Here is a 10,788-nt window from a genome sequence, read left to right as displayed (position 1 = left end):
CTCTGTTAACATCAATCACAGCTCTTGCTGTGGCTAGGAAGGGTCTTCCAAGGATGATGGATTCATCCTCATCCTCCCTAGTATCTAGGATTATGAAATCAGCAGGGATGTAAAGGCCTTCAACCTTTACTAACACGTTCTCTACTTGTCCATAAGCCTGTTTTCTTGAATTGTCTGCCATCTCTAATGAGATTTTAGTGGCTTGCACCCCAAAGATTCCCAGTTTCTCTATTACAGAGAGGGGCATGAGGTTTATCCTTGAACCAAGGTCACACAGAGCCTTTTCAAAGATCATGTTGCCTATGGTACAAGGTATTACAAACTTTCCAGGATCCTGTTTCTTCTGAGGCAATGTCAGTTGATCTAGATCACTTAGTTCATTGGTGAACAAGGGAGGTTCATCTTCCCAAGTCTCAATACCAAATAATTTGGCATTCAGCTTCATGATAGCACCAAGGTACTTGGTAACTTGCTCTTCAGTAACATCCTCATTCTCTTCAGAAGATGAATGCTCGTCAGAGCTCATGAAGGGCATAAGGAGGTTCAATGGAATCTCTATGGTCTCTAGATGAGTCTCAGATTCCTTTGGTTCCTCAAAGGGAAACTCCTTATTGATCACTGGACGTCCCAGGAGGTCTTCCTCACTGGGATTCACGTCCTTCTCCTCTCTTGTGGGTTCGGCCATGATGGTCAATTCAATGGCCTTGCACTCTCCTTTTGGATTCTCTTCTGTATTGCTTGGGAGAGTACTAGGAGGGATTTCAGTGATCCTTTTACTCAGCTGGCCCACTTGTGCTTCCAAATTTCTAATGGAGGACCTTGTTTCATTCATGAAACTCACAGTGGCCTTAGATAGATCAGAGACTAAATTTGCTAAGCTAGATGGATTCTGCTCAGAATTCTCTGTCTGTTGCTAAGTGGATGATGGAAAAGGTTTACTGTTGTTAAACCTATTTCTTCCACCATTATTAAAGCCTTGTTGCGGCTTTTGATCCTTCCATGAGAGATTTGGGTGATTTCTCCATGAGGGATTATATGTGTTTCCATATGGTTCACCCATGTAATTCACCTCTGCTATTGCAGGGTTCTCAGGATCATAAGCTTCTTCTTCAGAAGATGCCTCTTGAGTACTGTTGGATGCAGCTTGCATTCCATTCAGACTCTGAGAAATCATATTGACTTGCTGAGTTAATATTTTATTCTGAGCCAATATGGCATTCAAAGTATCAATTTCAAGAACTCCCTTCTTCATAGGCGTCCCATTACTCACAGGATTCCTCTCAGAAGTGTACATGAACTGGTTATTAGCAACCATGTTAATGAGTTCTTGAGCTTCTGCAGGCATTTTCTTTAGGTGAATGGATCTACCTGCAGAGGTGTCCAATGACATTTTAGCTAATTCAGACAGACCATCATAGAATATATCCAGGATGGTCCATTTTGAAAGCATGTCAGAAGGACACTTTTTGGTCAGTTCTTTGTATCTCTCCCAAGCTTCATAGAGGGATTCACCTTCTTTCTGTCTGAAGGTCTGAACATCCATTCTAAGCTTACTCAGCTTTTGAGGAGGAAAGAACTTGGCTAAGAAAGCCTTGACCAGCTTATCCCAAGAGTTCAGGCTATCCTTAGGTTGAGAGTCCAACCATATTCTAGCTCTGTCTCTCACAGCAAAAGGGAAAAGCATGAGCCTGTAGACTTCAGGATCTACTCCATTAGTCTTAATAGTATCACAGATCTGCAAGAATTCAGTTAAGAACTGAAAAGGATCTTCAGATGGAAGTCCATGAAACTTGCAGTTCTGCTGCATCAGAGAAACTAATTGAGGTTTCAGCTCAAAATTGTTTGCTCCAATGGCAGGAATGGAGATGCTTCTTCCATGTAAATTGGAATTAGGTGCAGTAAAGTCACCAAGCATCCTGCTTGCATTATTATTATTTTCGGCTGCCGTCTCCTTTTCCTGTTCGAAAATTTCTGAAAGGTGTTTGCTGGATTGTTGTAATTTAGCTTCTCTTAGTTTCCTCTTCAGAGTCCTTTCAGGTTCTGGATCTGCTTCAACAAGAATATTCTTGTCCTTGCTCCTGCTCATATGAAAAGGAGGGAACAAAAAAATAATAATAATAGGGATCCTTTTTGCCCAAGTATAGAGGTTCCCTTATGTGAGTAGAAGAAAAGAAGAAGAGAAAATCTGAACTCAAAGAGAGAGGGTTCAGATTTTTGGTGAGATGAAGTGTTAGTAGATGAATAAATAGATAGAAGGAGATGAGAGAGAAAGAGAATTTTCGAAAATTATTTTTTTGAAAAAGAGTTAGTGATTTTCGAAAATATTTTTGAAAAAGGTTAGTAATTTTTGAAAATTAAAATAAAAAATTAAATTAGTTAATTAAAAAGAAATTTTGAAAAAGAGGGAAGGGATTTTCGAAAATTAGAGAGAGAGAGTTAGTTAGTTGAAACAAATTTGAAAATCAATTTTGAAAAGATAAAAAGATAGGAAGTTAGAAAAGATATTTTAAAATCAAATTTTTGAAAAAGATAAGATAAGAAGATATTTTTGAAAAGATATGATTGAAATTAGTTTTGAAAAAGATTTGATTTTTTTAAAATCACAATTAATGACTTGATTCACAAGAAATCACAAGATATGATTCTAGAACTTAAAGTTTGAATCTTTCTTAACAAGTAAGTAACAAACTTGAAATTTTTGAATCAAAACATTAATTGATGATGTTATTTTCGAAAATTATGAGATAAAGATAAGAATAAGATTTTTAAAAAATATTTTTAAAATTTTCGAAAATAACTAAAAAAATGAAAAAGATTTGATTTTTGAAAAAGATTTTGAAAAAGATAAGATTTTTAAATTGAAAATTTGATTTGACTCATAAGAAATAACTAGATTTTAAAAATTTTTGAAAAAGTCAAATCTAATTTTCGAAATTTTAAGAGAGAAAAAGGGGAAGATATTTTTTTGATTTTTTGAATTTTTAATGATGAGAGAGAAAAACATGAAAAATGATGCAATGCATGAAAATTTTGGATCAAAGTATGTGATGAATGCAAGAACACTATGAATGTCAAGATGAACACCAAGAACACTTTGAATGTCAAGATGAACATCAAGAACTTATTTTTGATAAATTTTATATGCAAAGAAAACATGCAAGACACCAAACTTAGAAATCTTTAATGCTTAGGCACTAAGAATTCAAGAATGCATATGAAAAACACCATACAACACAAAAAAAGAAAACATCAAGATCAAACAAGAAGACTTACCAAGAACAACTTGAAGATCATGAAGAACACTATGAATGCATGAATTTTTTTGAAAATTTTATGCAAACTTTAAAACATGCAATTGACACCAAACTTAAAATCTGACTCAAGACTCAAACAAGAAACACAAAATACTTTTGATTTTTATGATTTTCTAATTTTTTTGGATTTTCAAAAATTAATGTGAAAAAGAAAAATAAGGATTCCAAAATTTTTAATATGAATTCCAGGAATCTTGTGCTCTTTAATCTAAAGCTCCAATCTGAGGGTTAGACATGGCTTAATAGCCAGTCAAGCTTTAGCATATGACATCAGAATATACTGCTCATTACTTATCAAATTAACTTGCATCTATGCTGATGGTTTGGAAGCCTCAGTCCAAAAGAATTAGACATGGCTTTACAGCCAGCCAGGCTTCAACATGTTTCATGAAACACTAGAATTTATTCTTAAAAATTCTAAAATACTTTTCGAAAACAGATGAGAAATTTTTGAAAATTTTTTTTAAATAAAACAAAAAGAAAATTACCTAATCTGAGCAACAGGATGAACCGTCAGTTGTCCAAACTCGAATAATCCCCGGCAACGGCGCCAAAAACTTGGTGCACAAAATTGTGATCTCAGGCAACGGCGTCAAAAACTCTGTACGCTCGTCTTAATAAATTGTTTTTCATTCACAACTTCGATACAACTAACCAGCAAGTGCACTGGGTCGTCCAAGTAATAAACCTTACGTGAGTAGGATCGATCCCACGGAGATTGTTGGTATGAAGCAAGCTATGGTCACCTTGTAAATCTCAGTCAGGCGGATATCAAATAGTTATGGAGTTTTCGAAATTAAATAATAAGTAAACATAAAATAAGGATAGAAACACTTATGTATATCATTGGTGAGAATTTCAGATAAGTGTATAGAGATGCTTTCGTTCCTCTGAACCTCTGCTTTCCTGCTGTCTTCATCCAATCAGTCTTACTCCTTTCCATGGCTGGCTTTATGTAAGGACATCACCGTTGTCAATGGCTACTTTTTATCCTCTCTGGAAAATGGTCCGATGCGCTGTCACTGCATGGCTAATCGTCTGGAGGCATCACCCTTGTCAATGGCTGCATCCCATCCTCTTGTGAAAATGGTCCAAATGCTTTGTCACAGCACGGCTAATCATCTGAGGTTCTCGATCATACTGGAATAGGATTCACCCTCCTTTTGCGTCTGTCACTACGCCCAGCACTCGCGAGTTTGAAGTTCGTCACAGTCATTCAATCCCAGAGTCCTACTTGGAATACCACAGACAAGGTTTAGACTTTCCAGACTCTCATGAATGCCGCCATCAATCTAGCTTATACCACAAAGATTCTGATTAAGAGATCCAAGAGATACTCATTCAATCTAAGGTGGAACGGAAGTGGTTGTCAGGCACGCGTTCGTGGGGGAATGATGATGATTGTCACGTTCATCACATTCAGATTGAAGTGCGAATGAATATCTTAGAAGCGGAATAAGTTGAATTGAGTAGAAAAACAGTAGTACTTTGCATTAATCTTTGAGGAACAGCAGAGCTCCACACCTTAATCTATGGAGTGCAGAAACTCTACCGTATGAAAATACATAAGTGATAATGGTTCAGGCATGGCCAAATGGCCAGCCCCCATGAAAGTCTAAGATATTCCAAAGATGATCAAAGATTTCTAATACAATAGTAAAAAGTCCTATTTATACTAAACTAGTTACTAGGGTTTACAGAAGTAAGTAATTGATGCATAAATCCACTTCCGGGGCCCACTTGGTGTGTGCTTGGGCTGAGCTTGAATGTTACACGTGTAGAGGTCAATCTTGGAGTTGAATGCCAGTTTGTAACGTATTTCTGGCGTTCAACTCTGGCTTGTGACGTGTTTCTGGCGTTTAACTCCAGATAGCAGCGTAGAACTGGCGTTCAATGCCCTTTTACATCATCTAAACTCGGCCAAAGTATGGACTATTATATATTGATGGAAAGCCCTGGATGTCTACTTTCCAACATAATTCGAAGCGCGCCATTTTGAGATCTGTAGCTCCAGAAAATCCACTTTGAGTGCAGGGAGGTCAGAATCCAACAGCATCAACAGTCCTTTTTCAACCTCTGAATCTAATTTTTGCTCAAGTCCCTCAATTTCAGCCAGAAAATACCTGAAATCAGAGAAAAACACACAAACTCATAGTAAAGTCCAGAAATGTGAATTTAACATGAAAACTAATGAAAACATCCCTAAAAGTAACTAGATCCTACTAAAAACAATGCCAAAAAGCGTATAAATTATCCGCTCATCAAGCATCAGTGGATAGGAGGGCCCACAGGAATAAAATCCTGGCCTAAGCGGCTACACCAAGCTGTCCCTAACCATGTGCTTGTGGCGTGAAGGTGTTAAGTGAAAACTTGAGACTGAGCGGTTAAAGTCGAGGTCCAAAGCAAAAAGAAGAGTGTGCTTAAGAACCCTAGACACCTCTAATTGGGGACTCTAGCAAAGCTGAGTCACAATCTGAAAAGGTTCACCCAGTTTTGTGTTTTTGGCATTTATGTATCCGGTGGTAATACTGGAAAATAAAGTGCTTAGGGCCACGGCCAAGACTCATAAAGTAGCTGTGTTCAAGAATCAACATACTTAACTAGGAGAATCAATAATACTATCTGGATTCTAAGTTCCTATAGATGCCAATCATTCTGAACTTCAAGGAATAAAGTGAGATGCCAAAACTGTTTAGAAGCAAAAAGCTAAAAGCCCCGCTCATCTAATTAATACTGATCTTCATAGATGTTTTTGAAATTCATTGTATATTATCTTCTGTTTATCCTATTTGATTTTCAGTTGCTTGGGGACAAGCAACAATTTAAGTTTGGTGTTGTGATGAGCGGATAATTTATACGCTTTTTGGCATTGTTTTTAGTATGTTTTTAGTATATTTTAATTAGTTTTTATTATATTTTTATTATTTTTTAATTAAAATTCACTCTTCTAGACTTTACTATGAGTTTGTGTGTTTTTCTGTGATTTCAGGTATTTTCTGGCTAAAGAGGGACCTGAGCAAAAATCTGATTCAGAGGCTGAAAAAGGACTGCAGATGCTGTTGGATTCTGACCTCCCTGCACTCAAAGTAGGTTTTCTGGAGCTACAGAACCCCAATTGGCGCGCTCTTAATTGCGTTGGAAAGTAGACATCCTGGGCTTTCCAGCAATATATAATAGTTCATACTTTGCCCGAGATTTGGTGGCCCAAACAGGCGTTCCAAGTCATCTCAAGAATTCTAGCGTTTAACTCCAAAACTGACACAAAAGCTGGAGTTAAACGCCCAAACTGGCACAAAAGCTGGCGTTTAACTCCAAGAAAAGTCTCTACACATGAAAGCTTCAATGCTCAGCCCAAGCACACACCAAGTGGGTCCGGAAGAAGATTTCTGCATTAATTACTTATTTCTATAAACCCTAGGCTACCAGTTTTCTATAAATAGGACCTTTTGCTATTGTATTTTCATCTATCTACACACTTGATATACTTTGATAGACCTTTTCACGTTTGGGGGCTGGCCTCACGGCCATGCCTAGACCTTGTTCTTATGTATTCTCAACGGTGGAGTTTCTACACACCATAGATTAAGGTGTGGAGCTCTGCTGTTCTTCATGAATTAATACAAAGTACTATTATTTTTCTATTCAACTCAAGTCTATTTCTTCTCTAAGATATTCATTCGTTCTTCAACTTGATGAATGTGATGATCCGTGACACTCATCATCATTCTCACCTATGAATATGTGCCTGACAACCATCTCTATTCTACTAGCAATGGCTTGAATGCATATCTCTTGGGTTTCTAATCTAAGATTGGAACCTTCGTGGTATAGGCTAGAATTATTGGCGGCCATTCCTGAGATCCGGAACGTCTAAACCTTGTCTGTGGTATTCTGAGTAGGATCTGGGAAGGGATGACTGTGACGAGCTTCAAACTCACGATTGTGGGGCGTATGACAGATGCAAAAGGATCAATGGATCCTATTCCAACATGATCGAGAACCGACAGATGATTAGCCGTGCGGTGACAGCGCATTTGGAACGTTTTCACTTAGAGGACGGGAAGTAGCCATTGACAACGGTGATGCCCAACATAAAGCTTGCCATGGAAAGGAGTATGAATGATTGGAAGAGGGCAATAGGAAAGCAGAGGTTCAGGAGGAACAAAGCATCTTCATACGCTTATCTGAAATTCCAACCAAAGAATTACATAAGTATCTCTATCTTTATTTTATGTTTTAATTATCTTTTAATTATCAATTCTTCATCACCATCTGAATTTGCCTGACTGAGATTTACAAGGTGACCATAGCTTGCTTCAAGCCGACAGTCTCCGTGGGATTGACCCTTACTCACGTAAGGTTTATTACTTGGACGACCCAGTGCACTTGCTGGTTAGTTGTGCGGAATTGTGACAAAATGTGATTCATGTTTAAGAGCTCCAAGTCCTTTGGAGCCATTGTTGATGATCACAATTTCGTGCACCACCACTCAAAAGCAAGAAAGGAGGAGGAAATCAGACAGAAGACTGTGAATACCATCGAATCTATGGACATCCCACCAACGAGTGCTTCAATTTGAAGAATATCATAGAAAATTTGGTAAGAGAGGGGAGACTAGATCGGTACTTAGCCAACAAATCAGATGAGCCAAGAAAAAGAAGAAGGGACGAAGAGGTCGGACGAATTGAACGACCACCTCGTACCCCAGAGAGACATGTCCACATGATACATGGAGGATTTGCAGGAGGAGGAATCTCCAAATCATCTCGCAAAAGACATCTGAAGGAAGTATATCATGTCGAAGGAAGAGAAGGAGTGCCAGAACTCCCCATTATCACCTTCACCAAAGAGGACGCAGTTGGCGTCATCTCAGGGCATGACGATCCCATGGTCATCACTATCATATTAGCCAATGCTAATATCCACCGCACGTTGGTAGACCAGGGAAGCTCGGCTGACATACTATTCAAAACTGCCTTCGACAAACTCGGCCTAGAGGAAAAAGAGCTCAGAGCATATCCAAGCAGCCTATTCGGGCTAGGAGACACTCCAATCCAACCACTTGGATACATCTCCTTACACCACCTTTGGAAAAGGAAATCGGTCAAGGACACTCAACATAGACTACATCGTGGTCGATGTGAGTGCAGCCTACAATGCTTTGATAGGTCGGACAACGCTGAATCAACTCGGCGCAGTAGTCTCGACTCCACATCTGTGCATGAAGTTCCCAACCACAGAAGGGATCACTACAATAAGATCAGACCAGAAGACAGCGCGCCGCTGTTACAACGAAAGTATGAACCTAAGGGGCAAAGGAGAAGAAATCCACACCATTAAACTCGGGAGAGTTCGAGGGCGGGAAGAACTTCGTCCACAACCTGAAGGCGAGACAGAAAAAGTCTAAATCGGAGATACTTCAGAAAAAACAACTAATATTGGTACAATCCTAAAAGGAGACATAAAGGAGTCCCTCATACAATTCCTAAGAAACAATGTCGACCTCTTTGCATGGAAAGTCGCAGACATGCCGAGCATAGATCCTAAGTTAATGTGCCACAAGTTGGCAGTTTATCCAGGATCTCGGCCAGTATAGCAGAGACGTAGAAAGCCCGGACCAAAATGATCCCAAGCTGTGGAGGAGCAGGTAGAAGCCCTACTGGAGGCAGGATTCATAAGAGAAGTCAAGTACCCACTATGGCTAGCTAACGTCGTCTTGGTGAAAAAATCAAATGGGAAGTGGCGGATGTGCACCGACTACACTGATCTCAACAAAGCCTGCCCAAAAGATCCTTATCCACTCCCAAGTATCGATGCTCTGGTGGATGCCTCCTCCAGATACAAATATCTCTCATTTATGGACGCCTATTCGGGATACAATCAAATCCCGATGTACCCACCTGATTAAGAAAAAACCTCATTCTTAACCCCGAAATCAAACTACTGCTACATCGTCATGCCATTCAGACTCAAAAACGCAGGAGCCACTTATCAAAGATTAATGAATAAGGTCTTCGCAGACCACATCGGAAAAGTCATGGAAGTCTACGTGGACGACATGTTAATAAAGACACAAAGTGAAGAGTCGTTGCTATCCGACCTCACCCAAGTGTTCGACACTATAAGAAGGCATGGCATGTGACTTAACCTTACAAAATGCACCTTCGCAGTAGAAGCGGGCAAATTCTTGGGTTTTATGCTTACGCAAAGAGGAATCGAGGCAAATCCGGATAAATTCCGGGCCATACTTGACATGAAGAGTCCGACTTGTGTCAAAGAGGTACAACAACTCAATGGAAGATTGGCGGCCTTGTCCAGATTTCTAGCTGGATTAGCAATAAGATCTCTCCCTTTCTACGCCACTCTAAGGAAGGGAAAAATGTATGAATGGACAACGGAGTGCGAACAGGCCTTCTAAGACTTCAAAAGGTTCCTGGGGCAACCACCTATTCTAACTCGGCCACAGGAAGGAGAACCACTTCTATTGTACCTCGCAGTAGGAAGTCGGGCAGTAGCTTTAGCACTAGTCCGAGAAGACAACAATGGACAACAACCTATATACTTCATCAGCAAAACACTACAAGGGTCCGAACTGAACTACCAAAAAATAGAAAAATTTGCCTATGCTCTCATACTAACATCTCGACGACTTCGCCCATATTTCCAAGCCCACATCATCAGGGTTCGGACCAACCAGCCCATAAAAGGCATCTTACAGAAAACAGACTTAGCGGGAAGAATCCTACAATGGGCAGTCGAGTTGTCTAAATTCGACCTTCAATATGAAGATCGGACATCCATCAAATCACAGTATCTGATTGACTTTATTGCTGAGTTTACGGACACCCCAAAAATCTCTACAGAATAGAATCTCTACATAGACGGTTCCTCAAACAAAACCGGAAGTGGCACAGGTGTGATAATAGAAAGCGATCAGAGAACCCAAATCAAACTTTCCCTCAAATTCAGGTTCTCTGCTTCAAACAACCAGGCCGAATATGAGGCACTACTAGCTGGTTTGAAGCTGGCTAAGGAGGTTGGAGCTCAAAATCTTATCATCTTCAGCGACTCACAAGTTGTCACCTCACAAATAGCAGGGAGCTACCAAGCCAAGGATCCCACCATGAAAAAGTACTCGGATAACTCAGGGAATATGAGGTTCGCCACATACCCCGGGAACAGAATGTTCGAGCTGATGTGCTCTCAAAACTAGCCAGCACCAAACCAGGAGGCAACAATAGAAGCCTCATCCAGGAAATGCTACAGAGCCCGTCAATCTCGGAAGAAGAAAAGGTCCTAACCATAACAGGTTTGGATCAAGGATGGATGACTCCCATAATTGACTACCTCAAAATAGAAACACTCCCTACAGATAAGAAAGAGTCAAAGAGGTTAACACGGGAGGCATAGTACTACACCATCATAAACAACACTCTATATAAGAGAGGGATCTCAACACCACTGTTAAAATGTG

The 10,788-nt window shown here is 39.7% G+C and overlaps 1 non-coding gene across 1 annotated transcript; it reads left to right on the top strand.

Annotated features, from left to right (window-relative positions):
• The first annotated feature begins 1,444 nt into the window (after nucleotides 1–1,444).
• On the top strand, nucleotides 1,445–1,552 carry LOC112753695 (small nucleolar RNA R71). Its single transcript, XR_003178068.1, has one exon. It is a non-coding gene; the product is annotated as a small nucleolar RNA R71 (small nucleolar RNA).
• The last annotated feature ends 9,236 nt before the right edge of the window (nucleotides 1,553–10,788 follow it).

This window comes from Arachis hypogaea, chromosome 15 (assembly GCF_003086295.3).
Source record: "Arachis hypogaea cultivar Tifrunner chromosome 15, arahy.Tifrunner.gnm2.J5K5, whole genome shotgun sequence".
Taxonomy (NCBI): domain Eukaryota; kingdom Viridiplantae; phylum Streptophyta; class Magnoliopsida; order Fabales; family Fabaceae; genus Arachis; species Arachis hypogaea.
This window is presented reverse-complemented; position numbering and strand designations above follow the sequence as displayed.